This window comes from Drosophila montana, unplaced genomic scaffold (assembly GCF_035044405.1).
Source record: "Drosophila montana isolate Dmon_TW-CO22-7 unplaced genomic scaffold, ASM3504440v1 contig_2534_1, whole genome shotgun sequence".
Classification (NCBI taxonomy): Eukaryota; Metazoa; Arthropoda; class Insecta; order Diptera; family Drosophilidae; genus Drosophila; species Drosophila montana.
The window spans coordinates 39,262-58,686 of record NW_026997398.1 but is presented as its reverse complement, the minus strand read 5'-3'; the positions used below and the strand labels follow the sequence as shown (position 1 = coordinate 58,686).

At 44.2% G+C, this 19,425-nt stretch overlaps 1 long non-coding RNA gene across 2 annotated transcripts in view; it reads left to right on the top strand.

Annotated features, from left to right (window-relative positions):
- The window catches only part of LOC135428747 (uncharacterized), a 123,782-nt gene extending 106,249 nt beyond the window's left edge, over window positions 1-17,533 (top strand). For both annotated transcript variants that reach the window (XR_010436305.1, XR_010436304.1), the window contains exon 4: window positions 17,496-17,533. This is a non-coding gene — a long non-coding RNA (uncharacterized LOC135428747). The remainder of the gene's footprint in view (window positions 1-17,495) is intronic.
- The last annotated feature ends 1,892 nt before the right edge of the window (window positions 17,534-19,425 follow it).

Here is a 19,425-nt window from a genome sequence, read left to right as displayed (position 1 = left end):
CTCAACTGGCAGATGCCCTGTAAATAGGTGTGTGTTTTTGTCGTACTTGGTTTTGTATAGCTGAAGTAAGCTTCAGCTGCGTAGCTTGGGCGGAGATCAAAGCATTTTTTAGAAACTTCAGCTATTAGATTCGACGAACAGAAGCTCAACAATTAGTCGGTCTTTGGAAGGTAATGTTCATCTGAAAAATGAAAAATGAACTTCCAATATTCAGTATATAAGTATATATATTTATAATATTGATTGAAAGTTAAAAGTTAAACGCGCATTTCTTTAGCTTTAAGTTGTGCCTTGTCTTGGAACACATATTATGGCTACAGGGTAGACATTAAATCTGAAAAAAAAAAGAAAAATAATCCAAGCGAAATATATAAACGAAAATCACACCACAAAATTCTCCAGCGACATTTTCAACAAATTGACACAATTTTCAAGATGCTTAACGTACAAAATTGCCTGGACAGGGGCACAGGGGATATACCGGGGATGGGCTGGCTGGCTGGCTAACTGGCTGGCTGGCTGGGGGGCAGGAGGTACGGGACTGGTGTTTCGGGGTCTGGGCTAGAGCTGGCAAAGTGTTGCCACTCAATGCGCTACACGACACTTGGCGCCTTTGTTTTCGCACGCCCCAAAAGGCACTAAAGTGCCATTTTAGGCGGCTCAAGTGGAGCCCAACAGCCAAACACACACACACACACACATACACACACGCACACACACACACACAGGGAGAGTAAGAGAGAGTCCTGGCAGTGCCCAACAGAGCACTTCAAAAGTTGCAGTCGGGCAGCTCAACCCCGCCCGCCTTGAGCTAACAAAGAGCAGCCAACAGCCATCGACGTTGGCGACAAATTAGAATGCCTGTGACTTGGCCTGCTGGCCCCACTCCCAGCAGCTCCACACTGACTGCAGGCACATGCTGCTGCGCTACAGGGCAGTGGAAGCTTCCAGCCAAGGAGGGGGCGGTGGCAGCGCTTGGGCGTGGGCGTGGGCGTGGGCGTGGCAGCTGCTACATAAACACTTTACACGCAGCGCATCCCTAAAGCGTTGGCAACGCCTCTGCCCCCTTGGTTCCCATGACAGCCGTCGATTAGATGCCAGCGCCTTGCCCCATCATTCAACTCCGCAGCGAAGTGGCAACGCCAACAGCCAACAGGCAGGTCCCATGGCCTGTGCAGCAATTGAGGCGATCAAAGGGCATCAATTTATGCAAATTATTTTCACGCCTTTTTAGATATGCGATGCGATTTCTTTCTTTCACTACGCTGCCTCTTCTTCTTCTGCTGCTTCTCCTTCATAGTCTGCAGTTCGCCAGCTAATCCCAGATTTTTCTAGAAAACTGGATAATTAGTTGGCCAGTAATCGGTTAGTTGCGTTTCTTTGGCAGATCCAGTTGGCAATTGATTCACTCGAGACGCTTTAAAGGCCTGTTGGTTCTACGGATTCCCATTTGGAAATGAGGCCAAGTCTTCCGACTACCGTTAGATTGAACTGGTTCCTTGAACATGAAAATGCATCTTAAATAAATTCCAAATATTGCGTCTTTTCTTATTGTTTAACTAATTAACGCATTTTAATGTTCATTTTGTTCAGTTCATAAAACTGACTCAATTAGTTCATTCTACGAACCTTTTATGTTTAAGATTGCCCAATCTATTGAAATTGTCTATGGAACTGGATCATTTAACATAAACATTTGTAGTTCTGTTCTTTTTCGGCTTATCAGACCTTATCTTATTTCTAATAATAGTAAAATATGTAACAAGTAAATGCAAACCTCCAGCTGGTTCAGTGCCGCTTGGTTAATTGCTTTGCCTGTCTAAACCTATATACAAGAACTAACTTAAAGAGCATTCTAAATCGTAGATGTAACTTCTGCCACATTCGTAGTTTAATTGGCTCAAGTTAATTCACTTGATCAACATTTAAATCCGTTAGTTCCACTCCTAGTTCCGGAGCAATGTGTAATTGTGTGCATACAAGGAAAAGAATCTTTTTGGCAAATTCAATGTATATATATACATATTAATGCATAATTACATAAATCCATGTTATCTACAGAAAGCTGAGAATAAAGAACAAGGTATTCATATTAATCCTATGCAACAACTATTCCCGCCTACTCTCTCCCCCTCTTTCATTCTCTCTCTCTCTCTCTCTCTCTCTCTCCCTCTCTGTGTGTTTAGTTCAAATGGAGTTCACTTAATGAACTTATTGGTTCCCTTTCTATACATCATTATAAATGCTTATTAATATTACAAGCACATATTGACTGACTGATTTAAAGTTTTTACCTTTAAATGAACCTATTTTTCTGCAATATCCTTCAATTGATTCAGTTACAAATTAGTTCATTGGAAGAACCTACTGGTTCCGCTCATTCGCTTCTCTTTAATGCCAAAATTTAGCTTACAATTTAATTTGGTATACAAAATCTCGCGCTTGCCATACTAAGCAGCTACTTTAGCCGATTCGGTTGCCAAATCCGTGTCTTTAGCTGGGAGCTGGCATAAAAAGCATTTGGGTTTTTTCACGTTCCGTTGCGGTAATCGCTGAAATATGCTCGATCCGTAAAAAAATTAAAGCAATGCCAAACGGAAGCTGCTCGCAGCCGTGAAATGGAAAGCGTCTCATGACGGTGACTGGCGGTGTTGTTTGGCGTGTGTTTGGGGGTGTGTGTGTGTGTGGTGAGGGGCGTGGCAGGGGTGGAGGGGGTGTTTGCCTCGCGACAGGTGTTGCCAGCTGGCGTGCCGTTAGCCAAAATGTTGACCAAGGCAAGCGGCCAGGCAATTAGCTAAATGGTTTTTTATGGCGGGCGAGCAGCAGCTGCTGCCGCTTGATTCTTGATAGCCAAAACGGCTGCAATTTGATGCTACAGCTCAACCAGAACCAACTGCACCCACATCAAATGCGGTCGCGGTGCCAGTCAGCCCATTGCCCCATTCCCCTATCCCCCACCCCAACCTTCTGCTGGCCCCATCATTGTATTTTTTATGTGGGTCCCTGGTCGGGCGCCAACGTGTGAGAATTTTGCGTAATTGAGTTTTAACTTCAAAGCACGCAAACCGCATGCACTTGAACGAGGTCCACAGTTCGAGTTCCGCAAATGTTGAGCTGATTTGCATATGCGGCCTGCCTAAACTTATTCAAAAAAAAAAAAAAAAATAGGTGGGCGGAGCAGCGTCGACCAGGCGAAAGGTCAACGCTGCCCTGGGCACGGTTCGCAACCAGAGAGAGGGTGTGTGTGACTGTTGGGCAGGGATGGGATGGGACTAGGGCGGCTTAAGGCATGGGCATATTTGAGCTGTCAACACCTCCAGCCACGTATCCGTTCCGGGGCTGGAGTTACAGACCGAAAAAACCAAATGAGTGTGCGTGTGCGTGTGTGTGGGTGGAAAAGCGAAAAATGGACGCAGCGCCAAGTGATTCAAATTAGTGCAGAGAACACTTGAAATTGCGCACTGACGAGTATGGATAAACACTTAATTTATCAAAATTGAGCTTGTTATGCTAATAGAAAGTCAGACATTCGAAACAGAGTCGCTTTGCGGGCCGGCAGGGGAGGAGGCGGGCTTAGCTAGGATGCATAAATTTAATGAAATGCTGCTGCAGATTGCCAAAAAATAAGCAAAAATAGAGATGTGCCTGTGCGTGCGTGTGTGTGCGTGTGTGTGTGAGTAGTGTAAAGAGTGCTCCAAGGATTCGACAGACACACTACAAGTAGCCATACACACACACACACACACTTCCCCCAGACGCCCACACCCTTGTCTGAGTGGGGCCAAAGGCAAAGTCATAACTTCACTTATCAACATTAGCTGTTGCATGGGTTTGCGGGCTGTGCGCTTGGGTTTGGGTTTGGGTTTGGGTTTCTGTTTGGGATATTCATACATTTTAATACGCTGTTTATATTTTATGAAGGCAAATGAATGCACAAGGAAATGAACGAGCCAAATGAATGAAATGAGCGCCCCAACAGCAGAGCAGCAGCAGCAGCAGCAGAGGGTTGACCCAATCCCCCAATGCTGGCCAAAAAACTCAACACCATGTAACCAGCTAGCGCTGCTCCCTTCCCCTCCCCCTTCCGCATGCTCTGCATGTGGCCCAAATGCAGACAAAGCTCTCTCCCTCTCTCCCTCTCTCCCACTCCTGGCACTCTGTCTTTGGCTGGCAACAACCTCGCTTCGAGCTATAGACGAGTTTACAGTTATCAAGGGAAAATTATCATCTGCCATGAATCTCGATAAAATTCATATTCATATGCGAGTCGAGGCCAAGGCGGCGCCGGGGCCTGGGCGGGGTCGCTGCGGCCGCATTGTATCTAGCTGGTAGCTATCCACACACACACACACACACACACACACACACACACACACACACACACACACACACACACACATATATGCACACATGTGCACACATTCATTACGTCGCCTGGGCGTCCCAAAATGGAATACGGCAAGTGGCCACTGCACAGTGGAACAATATCTGCATTAAGTGCAAACATTGCATTTTGCAAAGGGAAAACAAATCAACTAAAATAAACAGCAAATGCTGATGATTATGGGGAAGAAAGAAGAGTGAAGCGTAGGATAATATACGTAAAAGCTAAAGCTGGGAAAAATGTTTGAAAAAATTGTGGAAAACATTTGCCTAAACATATTTTATCAGGTCACAATTAAATTTAAGATCTTTAATTGCAGCTATTGTAAATTATTTACCTTCTTATGGTATAGCAATATTTTCTGTTGAATTAACGTTAACTTGGCGGCAAAGGATTCGATGTTCATGAATTGGCATCTTTGAAGCAAGAGCTTAAAATCAAAAATTCTAGGTAAAGGCCCAGTTTTGTCTGTTCGACAATATTTATCTTTTTGGCACACAAAGAAGTTTCTTAAATAATAACCCAAATCCAGAAAAACCAAACAAAAAGATTTGATATTTATTATATATATAATTATGTGTTAATTTATATAGCTTAGCTTAGCTGTTTATCTTTATTACTTAACATTTTTGTATTTATATTTTTATAAATCATAATATTCACATAAAATCTATATATATATAAATAGATTTATATAGTATATATATATATGTATGTTTAAACAATATATGCATAAATTGTTTTTCCTGGTTGCCCAATAATTGATCACATTTTGTTTTCTCGTACTTTTCGAGCTAGTTAAAAGTTGAAACATTCATTTGATCTAATTTGCTGGCTATGTACCATAAATTGATCAAAATTGCATAAAGTGTTAATGACTTATTTTTTAACTATTTATGTATTATTACGAAATACTAGAAATCAGTCTAGCGTACTATGAAAACTTTTTTAAAAGCGCAGGACTATTCAAATTTGCGTAGCTGAGCAACGGCAATGGCTCGATTTGCGTTGGTGTCCTCGCAAAATTGGGATACAGCCGGTGGCACGTTGGGTCACAGGAAGCGCAAAAAAAGTAGTAAGAGGGGAGGGGGGAGGGGGACAGAGACGATACAGCAGACATGTCTTGCAACAACAACAAGAACAACAGGAACCACATTTGCCCGATATGAAACGGGCTCACAACTAATTTTTGGCCAACAAATGACTTGCTACCTCCCCCCCGCCTCCCTCTCCAACATGTCCCTCTCTCTCACACACATTCTATCCTTGGCTCTTGCTGTAACCGTCTCCAGCGCTGACTGTTACGGTCTCAGTCCCCGCCCCCTCGCTAGTTGCCTTAAAGGTGTTCCATTTTAAAGCCCAACTCTTGCGTGTTGCTCCAAAAAGTAGGCAATGGAAAATGTTGTTGCGCATAGAGAACACTTAAATATTTTCAGTTACGCTTGTACCTGCAGTTAAGAGATAAAAGTGCCGCCCCCGGCCCCCAACCTAACCATTCCCCTCCCCCTCTTCGCTCACCGCACCGTCCGCTCTCATATTCGGCTGACTGGCAAGGAGTTCATTAGCTGGCAAAGGGTTTAATTACCAACTGCTGTTCATTTAGCGCCACTTCGGCTCACGCGCTGTTGAGCAATGCAAACGAAAAGCCAGAGTCAAACAACCAGAACGAAGCAAGCATAGCTGCCCACCTGAGCCGAGCCGAGCCCCAACTGAAGCCTGCCTCTGCCACGCTGCCACGCTGGCACGCTGCAGTCAACGCAATGCGCCGCCCCGACTGCCAATGCTGCTGCTGCGGCCAGTCAGGATGTCAAGGGGAGTCAGTCGGGTAGTCGTTCAGTCAAAGACGCAGCCCATTTGGCTGGCAAACACAACTTTTGCCATGTACACAGTTAATTAAAAAAAATAAAAATAAAACGCAGCTGAAAAAAACTCGTGAAAATCGTTGAAAAAAAAAACCTGACCATATGCGTCACGCCGAAGACTTAATACCCTTGCAACAATATGACTTACGTGCTTGCTGATATGTGAGCAGTACAGTGAAGCTCATAGCTGCAGAGCTCGGTTATGATATCTTGAATAACAAAATAATGTGCATACTGCTGGAGAATGATGTAGTACAGTCAGCACTGCAATGCTTAACATATTGCTAAACATGATTTTTAACATGATGCCTAACATAATGCTATAACAATTGGTTAACGTCTTGCCCAACATAAGGCCTAACATAACGCCTGCATAATGCTTAACATAATGCCTAAAATGATGCCTACACGAATTCTTAACATAATGCCTAGCAGAATGCTGAACCTAATGTTTGACGGATTCTCATAAAATGTTGCTTATAAGCGAAAGATATAGTAGTCCTTCTACCAGCAACAGAAAGGTTCGTCCTATTGCAGGGATTCATCACGATCATGAATATAACGAATATATACATTCAGAACACATACTGATCAAGCATATATATGTATATATACATATATCCAGGGGTTCAGGGGTTCGGAGATGCCTGCTTCTAGGCATTGCACATTTCGTCTAATAATTAAGACACCCTCCTCGAGGGTATTAAAAAAAAGCATTTGCGAAGTGCGCTTGAGCCAAATTGACGCAGTCTTTGCCCCGCCCCGCTGGCCGGCTCAGCTGGAGTGGCTGCTTGAGAGTCCTGCGCCAGTTTCCCGCTTGCCCCGCCCCCGACGACGCTCAGCGGCCAGCGCCCCACCGCCCGCGCACTTTACAATTAACGTGAGAGATACACGACAAAATGACGTTGGAGCTGAAGACGCCAAAAAGGCCAATTCCCAGCAAGAGCCCTCGCCGCCCAACCCCGCCCGACGGTCGCTTCTGTCCCATACCTGCGGCCCGTAACCCAGCTCCATTTCCTGCTACGGCAACATGAAAGAAATTAGCAGCGTGGCCAAAAACTCTGCCGCGACGCAACAACCTGACCTTCTGCCTGCTGCCCTCGTCTTGCCCATTCGCCTGCCAGCCCGCAAGACGCACGCGGCGGCAGCGCACGAGGCGCACGGGGCACACTTCAAGGCGTACTTATTACACCTGAGCTGCAGCTAAGTATGTTTACAAGATGTTCCGCCTGAGCGACCCACCAGACCCAGCCAGACCCGGCGAGACCCAGCTTGGGATAACGCTGCGGTTTCCGACCGACTCCCAGTCGAGGCGTTTATTTTTAATAAATTTGCACACAAAACTGAATATACCTTTGGAGCAGGGTGCAGCTTAGTGGCACAAAAATTTGGTTACGCGAGGGGGGGGGAGGGCAGTACGACAGCTCCAGAGCAAACATCACATTAAGCACTTTATCAAGAGCTTAGGAACGGGGCCTTTGTGTGCAGACTCCAGTTGTTATCGACAGCTGCGAGTTAATTAAAGAATCGAAATTATTATTATTTTTGATGACTTTCATGTCTAGATATATAACCATATGTGACAGTCTAGTATATCCAGTAATGTGTAATGCAAGTTAGCTGTTAATGATTCTAGCTATTTACTCAACACTAGGTTGACAGTGTTGAGGAGAGGTAAAAGACACTGTTTGAGCAGAATTGGAGAGAGATGTGTGTGAATATGATCAGATAAATATATATATATATGTGTATATATAAATATTTACAGGACTTGCAATAGCTATACTATGCCAAGATACTGGTTATTGGCAACAGATTGAAGATGGCTTTTGCGACTCTTTCAAGCATATCAATTTATATAGTTTTGATCAGCCAGTCAATTTCTTCAATAATTTGCATGATAATGTTCGACACGTTTTCCAACACTTTAGAAAACAAATAGAATAGTTTACAATAGACGAGAAGAGAATAGCAGAGAAACGGAATGCAGTACGATTGAAGGAAAGTCTATGGATATGATATGATACGATATGAAAAGGAATCAAACATAAAAGTGAGAAGTTAAATAGCAATGCAAAAACAAATGTAATACAATATGACAGATTGTTAGAAAGAGAAAAGGATATCAAATGCATGATTCTTAGCTACGAAAAATTCAAACTTCCAGTTTGTACGCCCCAAAACAAAAGTATAAACTTAATATACATACTAAATATAATAATTGATAATTAGCATTATTAATTTCAGATATATATGTATATATTATATTATTTATTATATTTATGTACTATCATTATTATTGTTATATGTTATCATTTAAGCATTAAGTATATAAGCACAAGTTTAACACTCTCCACAAGTTGCCAGCTTATGGAACTTTAACAAGATCTGGCAACGCTGGCAGTGAGTGCGAGTGGCTCGCGCTGTTGCGTTTGGTCCGTGCTGTGCTCTATGTATAAATCCTTTAACTGTCGCGCGCTGCAATGACAGCAAATAAATTTTACCCAAGGGGGTAATCGACGAAATATATTCGATAAGAAATTTGTAATACAAGATGATGTAATCATCGATTCGAGCGGCGAGGGTAGCGGAGTGGGTGGAGGGTTCATGGCAAAAGGGGACTCCGGGCCACTGATTGCTGGAGTCTAAGACTGAGACGGCAACCGAAACTGAGACGGAGGCTGGCTGAGGTTGGGCCTTTGTTGTTGGGTTAGTGTCTTACGGTTTCGGCTTCCGGGCGGGGAAGTGGGGGGGTTTTCGCTGCGGGGCCACCTGCTGTTCTGGCCCAAAGAGCTGGTTGTTGTCACTCGCCGAATTGCTTGGAGAGTTCGTAACGTGACTAACGGCGCCACAAAGGTGTCGTCTGCTCTCAAAGAGGGAATTTGTGTCGGGGATGGGGACGGGGTTGGATATGTGGATGGGGCTGGGGCAGTTTCAGCTAGTGGCATGCAGCGATTGCTTTTTAATCGATTCCATTTACAAATAAATTGCTTGGGCCGTTTGCTCAAAGATTTATCGAACGAGCAGCCCAAAACAAATCAATGCCAGTGTCAGATCCACACTTGGAGCCAAGTTAACAACATTTTGTATCTTCATTACGAGCGCATTAAGTGTGGAGCACAGCGAAGTGCCTCTGGGCTTGGACTAAGTGCTGGGCACTCTCCTCTCAGGCGCAGGGCACTTGATGGACGCCTGCATCGACGAGTCCTTTCAGCGCGCTAATGAACAGCGCTTCAGCTTAGTGTCACTGAAAGTAGTTGGAAATAGCTGATTGGGACTGGAAATTACTTCATATAGTTTAAAAACAGCGTGGAGTGCCAAAGAGTGGAACGAAAAGCCTTGTTCAGCCTTTCAGCGAGACAAAATGCAAATGAATTAGTTGGAAGCCTAGCTAAAATCCTAGATGGAACCCTAGCTAGAAGCCTAGATGGAACCCTAGCTGGAAGCCTAGCTGGAAGACTAACTGCAAGCCTAGCTGGAAGCCTATCCGGAAACTGAGCTGGAAGCCTAGCTAGATGCCTTGATAAAGCGTTAATGGAAGCTTAGCTGGACGCCTATTTAATAGCCTATCTGGAAGCCTAGCTGGAAGCCTGGCTAGAAATCTTTCTGGAAATCTAACTGGGAAGCTAGATGAAGGCCTACATGGAAGTATGGGCTGGAAATAACTGCATGTAACTGGAAATAGCTGAAGGGTGCTGGACATATATGAACGCAGCAGGGAAAATATAAAATAAGTATATGGGTAGATACTTAAAGTATCTGAAAGATGTCATATGAAATTGGACGCTGTTGGGAGAAGCTGAAGGAGTCTAGAAGCTGCATGGGCGCTTGGCATTAATTGAAAAAACTGGAAGAAGCTGGAAGAAGTTTAAACATGAAAGAAATCAAACAATAAAATAATATTTTAAAGCTAGGAGATGTCATTTGACGATGGAAGTGACTTAATGTAGTCTAAAGTAGTAGTAGAAATGGCTGGAAGAAGCTAAAAATTGTAAAAGATGCTGAAGGTTGCATGAAGATGCTGGAAGAAGTTGCAAGGAAAAAAGATTACCAGAACAAGGTCGAGCTGGAAAAGGCTTAGGCTAATCGGAAATAAGATAGAAAGAACTTAATTTGGCTATAAGAATTCGGAGTTATAACATTTTTGCAAGTTCGAAAATAGTTCATAAAATCTGCAAAAATCTGGCAAGAACTAGATGAAAATAGAAAGAACTAGGATTACCAGGCAGTGCTCCAAAGACGTTGGATTCATTGAAGGAAACTCAAACCAACTGCTCAGTCTGAAGAGGGCTAAAGGAGTTCGCCAAAAATGCCACTAGCCGAAGTATGCAAGAGTCCCTTGGAGAATCCGCGGGCGGAGCACAAGAGCTTGAGCGTTTTACGAGTCTGCCTTGAAAATCGAAATGCGTCGTCGTCGTCGTCTCGCTATAAATTGGTCACTGGCGTTGCCTACTTTCGTGCGAAGTTTATTATAATCACAGATTGTGACAGCAGCTGGAGTTGGCGGTTAGCTATGGATAGCGGGGGGCGGGGGGTGATGCGGGGTAAAGGGGGGGGGGGGGTAATCAAAGCGTTTGCCAAAGTGAACCCAATGAGCACAATGCGAACGATACGAAGCCCATCAACATTTCACGCACTTAGGCCTGATGATGCCTTGCCAGCGGAAGAGAATAGCAATAATAATTTGAAAATTATGAAAGCTATAAACGCATAAATTTTGTTCACTTTCCTCCCGAAATGGAGAGACGAAGAAGCAGAACAAGAAGAAGAAGCAAGCGCTGAGCAGTCGGCCAAATGCGAAGCGCCATTATATACGACATTTTAATAATTTTCCACACGCCGACTCGTTACTTCAACCAGCGGCTGGGACGGGGGGCTGGGGGGCTGGGGGGGCAGGGTAGTGCTATAGACGGGGTTGAATGCACACACACACAGCTGTACAGACAGACACATAAAAATGCCTACGAAAAGCAACACTATATAAAAATTCATAATGCAAACATAAATTTTCATTTGAATATTTTGCTGTCTTGCGAAAATCGCTGCCGACTCGGCGAGCAACGTCTCTAGTTGCCACAGCACCCTCCCCATCCCCCCTACCCTACCCTGCCACTTAGCCCCTCCTCTGACACTGCCTTTAGCGCGGCAGCTCTTGATGTTTTTACTCCTTGCCGATAGACATATAAATGGCTGCGCTGCATTAGGTTGGCGGCAAGGACGCCAAAACGATAATGGCGCTAGTATCTGAGTTGTGCTGATGCCGCTGTCGGCCCTCTCTCTCTCCCCCCTCGCCACAATACTGTCATACCGCTCGCTCCACACCATTTGGCTGTCTGTGCATGTCTGTGTCTATTGGGTGCGGCGGCGGTTTGCGTCTGCCTGCAATCTTCTCCTGGTGTTGTAAACATTTTCCAGTCGACATCATATGAATTATGGGGGTCGTACCGCGAAAAGCTTTTATAATCGCGCGCAAATCGCGCAAAGTATTACAAAAATTATGTACATGCTATGTGCAAAATGCCCCACCCGCCTACCCCTCTCTATGCCCTGTGTCTGGGTGTGTGTGTGTGTGTGTGTGTGTGTGCACAGCAAATGCCCAAAATATGTTTGCATTCTGCGGCTTGACAAGTTAATGCGCTCTCCGCAATCGCCAGCCAAAGCTAAGAATTCAACAGAGTTCTGCAGCTTGTCAGTAAAGAGGGAACAGGTGGGGGGGGGGGGGGGCGCTCGCAGAGCAGCTAGGGCAATAAAAAGTGTGGCATGCAACCGAAGCTGTATTCCCAATACATTCTGTCTCAAAGCAGAGTACACAAATCAAACGCTGGCAAGCTTAAATTTGTATGAGATTCCAGGTCAATTCCCACGCTTGAACTTTGCCATATTTCCCGTTAAAGAAAACAAAAACAAGTCTATAAAGAGTTGGAATAGATGGGCTTTGGTCGGACGTTTGACCTCTGATGCATCATGAAGTCAATTTATAGCTGTGCTAAATAGGAGCAGTTACTTTTGTACCTCACAGATATATTTATATCTAAAGCATATGTGCCTGACAAATACTTCATGTATTTCATAGACATGTTTGCCACTCAAAGATACATTCGCTTATTGCACTTGCATCTTACAGATACGTATATCTCAACGTATATCTTGCGCCTCAAAGATCCATTTGTATCTGAAAAGTTATATAATTGATTATTTAGCTACTCAAAGATACATTCGCTTGATGCACTTGCATCTGCCGGATACATATATTTTAAGCAAATGTGCTTCAAAGATTCCAAAATTGTGCATTTCATAGATATATGTTTGTTACTCACAGATTCTTCCGGTTAATGCACTTGCATCTGTCAGATACTTTGATACATTTTTAACTTTCAAATTCATTCATATCTCATAGTCGAATTCGCACAGTACATATATGTTGTGCATCTGTCGGATGCATTTGCATCTTCCAGTTGTTTGCTTCATGTTCATTTCTATCTTAAAGATATTTGTGGCTGCATCAAAGATGGTTGCGCAGCTGGAAGCTACATTTTTATTTCCAGCTATTTGTTTTTAAAAGATGCACACAAAAATGTATCACTGACAGTTTAATTCGTATCTTTTGCTCGGAGCTATTTGTATCCGCAAGTCACAGATATTTATATACCGGCATTTGCAATTTTCTATCTTACAGATACATTTTTATTTGTTCTCCTACGAAGCGCATAATTGTATCTCAAGGAACCAGTTCATTGCTTGCATCGATACATTTGTATCTTACAGATACACGAGCATCTATCAAAAAAATTTGTATCTTATATATGTTAAATTGGTTTCTTTTGGATGTCTTCATAAGTAATTGATACGTTTGTGTCTTATAGATGTGTTTTCATCTCACGATTTTGTTTGGATTAATTTTTTATTTATGGATGTATTTGCATCTTACATATAAAACTTGTGATTACAGATACATTTCCTCCATTTCAATCTGCATATAATGACTTTGCATCTTGTGGTTACATTTGTATCTTATAGATTCATTTGATTTTATAAATACATTTGCATCTCACAGATTCATTGCACAGATCCATATATATTCTCAGTATCTTGTAGTTGCAGCTGTATCCTCGAGATATATCTCCATTTTACAGCTTTTTTATGTCTCTTGAAATTCTCAACATATCGAAGCTGAATGCAAACCCTGGCTGATTACCGAATCGCTGAGCCCTCCCATCCCCACGCCCCTTTCCATAGCTGCATCTCTTTATCTACGGGTCTAAGATACCAGTCAACGATGGCGTCTTCTGATTGGCTGCCTCGACCCTTGCAACTGCAATGCAGCTCAATACATTAGTGCATCCACAGGCTGGCGACACATGTTGACACCCATAGCTACATGTGTTCACACCACCCAATCCCAGCCCTGTGCCCGCTCCAGCTACCGCTCCCGCTCCAGCTACAGATCCAGCTACAGATCCAGCTCCTATGCCCGCCTCCATGAGCTGGTTAATTGAGTGCACAAAGTCGCACCCACCGCATCCGCTTGCCGTCAGTCGCAGTTGGAGTCGAAGTCAAATCGTTGACAAATGGAGCGCAAGCCAAAACCACCAGCAACCACCAGCAACCGGTCGCCAATATGGAGGCGTTTGCGAGCGGAAGGCGGAGGTGGAGCTGGAGCTGGTAGCCCGCGGTTGGCGGATGGTGCATGGCGGATGGCCAACAAGTGAAATTGATGACTGCCCATCAATTTGGCTGGCGATGGCGGCGCGCGATAACCCTGGCAATGGACAGTACACGACCTTGCGCAAAGTGTGGCTTGGCTCAGCGTTGAGGGGCGGATGGCGATGAGGGGCAGGAGCAGGAGCAGGGGCTGTAACATGCCAATAAATGGTCAAAGCTGGCACGCGGTCAACAGTTGAAAGTCACGTTTGCATGTGAGCTCGTTTTGTGTGTGTGTGTGCGGAAGGGTTTTTGGCTGTTGTTGCTGTCGCTGCGGCCATAAAACATGCCACAAGAATTATTAATGGACCTCCAGCTGCCAAATCCCTGCAGCTCAGCAACAACGTTTGCCACTGCGGTCGCGCCTCGCCTCGCCTCGCCTGGCCTCGCCCTTGGCCCCTGCCCATTTTTGGCCACAGCATGCCGGCTGTGATTGATTTCGAATCGTTTTTCAATTGGCAGCCAACGATGCTGGCCAGTCGCCGCTCTGGGCAGAGGCCAGGGGCAGGGGCAGGGGCAGGGGCCAGGGGTCGTTCGGGGGCAAGGACGTGGGCGAGGCGTCCGAGCAGGGGTTATTTGTATTTGCATTTGACAAATTGTTTGCTTGTAAAGTCAATGACGGGTGGCACGGCAATAACATGACCGAATAGCAGCAGACGAGCGAGAGAGGGAGGGAGGGATTTGAGGGGGGTGGGAGGTAGGGATGGGGGGGATTCACACTCATACGTGAGTGTGTTGTCTCGGTAATTATTCAAACAAATTTTTGGTCGTTTAACGTTTACAACGCGCGCGTCGCGTTCGCCAGCGCAAGCTCTAGTCGAAATTGTAAGTTAATATCCTGTCTGTTATTGCCACACACACACACACAGAGAGACACACACACATACACATACGCCTATGCAACATGCACGTCGTCTGATGAATTGATTAAACAATTTCCTACCCTGCGTTTTTTGCATGCGACTGACTTTTGGGCCTTGACTCGAGCCCGGGTTGGGGTTGGGCCGTGTGCCACGGTTGGCATTGGCAACAAATCACTTTAGTTGTGCGTGATAAATTGAGTTGTTGGTTGCCTCAGCTGGTGTGCGTATGTGTATGTGTGCGTGAGTGTGTGTGTGTTTTGCCTGCCAGCCTGCCTTTTGCGTTAATTGGGCCAATTTCCACGAATCAAATGAAGGCTAACAAATGCCGCCCGCCGCCTGCAACATCAGGCACAATTATGACATCTAGCCGCCCTTGGCTAAGCAAATCTCCAGCTCGCTTTTGGCCATCTCGCATGCTCTTCACATGTGCGACGTGCCATTCGCCAAAATTAATATTGCAACAGCCCGAACAGGAACTGGCGACAGCAGCCGCCGCCTCGACCAACGCAGGCGCTGACCTCCATATTAAGTTGCCAAAAAATCTCAAAAAATAAATAAAAGAGCGACAAAATAGTAAAAAAGAAAATCAAACAAGTTAAGGCATTCGAGCAGAATGAGCTGCACTTACAGATATCCTGTACATCAAGACTAGAAAATGTGACTGAAGCTGACGAGCTTTGATCAACTATCGGAGTAGCTAATGTGATCTGTTCGGCTTCAACTAAATATCACTTAATATAAAGTATTATATTATATGCAATACTGGCTTAATTAGTACCTGAGTAGCCGATATAAACATAATTAATTTCTCACAGCTACATCTGGGCTTAAAGCACATCCTCTTATAGATCCCGAGATTAAATATATTTCATTTAAAGGGAACAACCAACTTTTTAGCTGCTATTAATGTCTGAGATTTCACATAGTGAATTTCTGGACTATACCCTTAATATATACTGATATTTGGAGTATGATATTCGTGTTAAACATTTTATTTGCTCGGATTCGAAGATTATACCTGGAAACAAGGTATAAGAACAAGAAGAAACAACCTCAAAAAGATGCCGAGCTAAAAGCTGAAACATAATCTAAAAGAACAACTTGAGCAAGACTTGCGTGCACTTATAGGGTATTGTAGGGGGCAAATACAAAAAAAAAATAGAAAATAATATAAAAAAACAAAAGAAAAAAAAATAATAGAAATAACAAGCACGGCCACGGCTGTCAGTGGGCAAATGTCCTGCTGAAATTCTGAAGGCTGACGGCTGCCAAAACGGCGCGTGTCAAATGTCAGGCAGTCAGCCGTTCGGGCCGTCAGTCCGCGAGTCCGTGAGTCCGTGAGTCCATGGGCTGCCCCCCATACAACGCCAGCTCCCCCTTTAAGCAGCTCCATGGCCACTGCCGGCAGTTACCTACAGGCGTGCCCCTGCTCCTTAGCGGCGCGTAGGTAGAGCTACCTCCAACTGTGGACTACGGACTGTGGACTACAGACTGTGGACTGTGCCGGTTATGCCGGTCACGTCGCACGTTGAAAATACCACAGATGTCATCAGTGCGCGACGAGGACGAGCTGCAAATCTCTGATCTGTTGATGAGATTGTGTCACAGCCGCCCGTCAACAGACGACAACGGGCAGACGGGCAACAGCTTAACTAAGGTTAAGCCCTCGCTTGCCATACACCCAGCACACACACCCGACACACACACACCCGACACACACACAGACTGGGGGTGTATTGTGTGTCGCTTTTTTGCTTGGGTTTGAGTGTCAATGACAAGAGTACTTAAGAGATTTTCACATCGTTACAAAGAGAATTGGGTAGAAATTAAAATTAATGCTTTTTTGTGCTGTTGTTGTTGCCTTTGTTGCTGTCGCTTGTTTGTGCTTCACTCTTGTTGTTGGTTTCCTGCTCATTTTTTGTATCTTTGACTTAGCCGCTGTCACTTGGCTCGAAAATCGGAATAGTTTCCAAAGGAATTATAGCCATTGAGTGGCCAGCAGATAATCCATGGGTAGCTCAATAAATCTTCCATCATATTAAGGATCGCTGTCAGATCTGCTGCCTGATGTGAATTGTGTCGAACAACGCAAACAATGCCAACATTTGAACTATGGAAAACGACTGGACTCTGATCCCAATCTATTCCCGGTGCAAACGATGGCTAAATGAGGCTCGAAGCCCACGCTAGTGTAGTTCTGTCTTAGTTAAGGTTTAATTACAAATTTTTGAGCAAACGAGCATTTCAGCTCAATTTGAACCAGCGACCTCACGCTTACTAGTTTGACGCCACGCACGCTCCTGACTTCATGTCCATTCGATCCAATAATGTTTCTTGGCTTATTTGCTGAACCGAAGCTGGTTTTGCCACTGACATGCATAAATCTGTCTGGCAACCCTGCAATACCAACAACTTGTCAACAAAATACTTGCTAAATAACCCATATAAAAACTGTTTGTTAGATTTTACGAACAAGACATTAGAAATCAACATGTTGTTGTGGTTATCAACTTTGTGCGCAGCATAGGAAAGCGTTTTGTAATTATGAGCTCAAATGTTTTGGAAAACAAACCTTGAATCTAAGTAAAGGTAATAGGTTTTTCAATAAATGCTAAAAAGGCAACTTGGCACGTTTTCTATACTGAACTTTCTTTTCTCATCTTCAAATAAAATCTCTGCTTTCAGAATACATTCGGGAACGGCATAGCGGCATAGATTGGTAAGTATTTGCCATCACTATATCTCTATATTTCATATCAATATATTTCTATCCTTGTTTATCCCCTTGTCTATATTCTAAAACAAATTCCTTTACTCTTTTTAATAACTTCTTTCGATTTGTTCTTCCTTTTTATAAAATTTCTTGTATATGCCTATTTAATATTAGTAATTAAGATTATATTTAATCTTTACTTAGAATTTCTTTAGCTGTACTTATAAAATCCCTCTTAGCTGTAGACTTTAATGACGTCGCAAACAAGATAAGCCGTGCAAAGGGGAATAGCTGGAAAGGAATAGCAAATAACATTATGCTATTTGCGATTTTTGTACTCTGATTGGGCTTTTAGCTTTTAATTTTTCTAAATTAATCTATTAACTACTTAGCTAGACCCTTGTTTTGTCGACTATTAACAAAAAATATTAGAGAGTCCTATCTATCTATAAATAATACAACAGCTCCTGAAACTCGGGGACTATGAGAGCTAGAAATGCGAAACTTGGTATGTTGTCTACATAGGGTAAATACAAATGATGTTCATTTAAGATTTAGCAATATATTCTGTTGCAGCCGAGTTACGCTGCAAGCACTCTCTACACTGGCCAATTGACATCCAGCGTAAATCGACATGGAAAATTTGATTTAAATTGGGATTGTAAACCAAAAAATTAAGTTTGTGTTGCCATTGCAACCGGACTGCAGACGAAAACCAAGCAACATTTCAAGTGGCAAGCGGTCTGCGGCATTATGAGCAAACAGCGTTCAAAAGCCAAAAAGCCAACCACAATTTGCGCCAGCCAAAAATACGCCAAAAAGGCGAATCGACAGCAGCGCTGCCCCCACAGGGCCAACACGTCAGCAATTCGAGAATTTTGTGCAGCGATCACAGCATAAGCCACAACCGCATAATACAGTTTTATTTATATGCCACACACAGCTTGTGTTTGCGTGTGTGTGTGTGTGTGTGTGTGTGGCAAGTGGGCGTGGCTGCCGTGGGGAATGCACAGACAACAGGATTAAAAAGCGCTCGAAAAATTGGCAACATGTTTAATAATTATATTTGGTGAATGTGCTTTTTGTGTTGCCGCACACACACACACACACACTCGCACACACGTACATATGCGAAGACAAGGCAAATATGTTTTTTGACAAAACACAGCAGCACATGTTGCCGTTGTGCTGCTGCTGCTGCTGCTGCTGCTGCTGCTGCTGCTGCTGCTGCTGCTGCTGCTGCTGCTGCTGCTGCTGCTCGTGCTCGTCGTCGTCCTTGTCGTTGAGGCAAATGGCATAAAACAACCACAAGCGCCGCAACATTTGACGACTGTCTACCGCATGCACCCCATTCCCCGCCCCCCTCAGCCTAAGCACCACAACACCGCCGCCCGCCCCCTGTCCGCTGAATGACGCACTGACTGACAAGCGCCTTATCATTAAGGTAAACAGCAACAGCAACAACAACAACAACAGCAACAACAGCAACAACAGCAGCAGCAGTTGTCATCAGCATCATCATCATCATCAGCTACGGCGTCAACAACCTCAAAATTCGTTGCCGCTGTTGCTGTTGTTGCTCTTGTTGTTGTTGTTGTTGTTGTTGTCTGCGCATAGAGCAAAAAATGAACCAGCCAAAACAAAAGCAGCAGCAACAACAGTTGCTGCTGTCCCTGCTGCTGTCACAGACATTGGCAACAAGAGCAACAACCAAAAAATAAAAAACATACACACACACACAATACAGCACGAGCACACCTGACAAGCGCCACACAACACAGAAACAAACACACACACACATATGTTCATGTGGCACTTATGCAAAAAAGGTAGCAACAACAATCAACGTGCCACATTGACAATGCCAGACGCGCCAGATGTGTGTGTGTGTGTGTGTGTGTG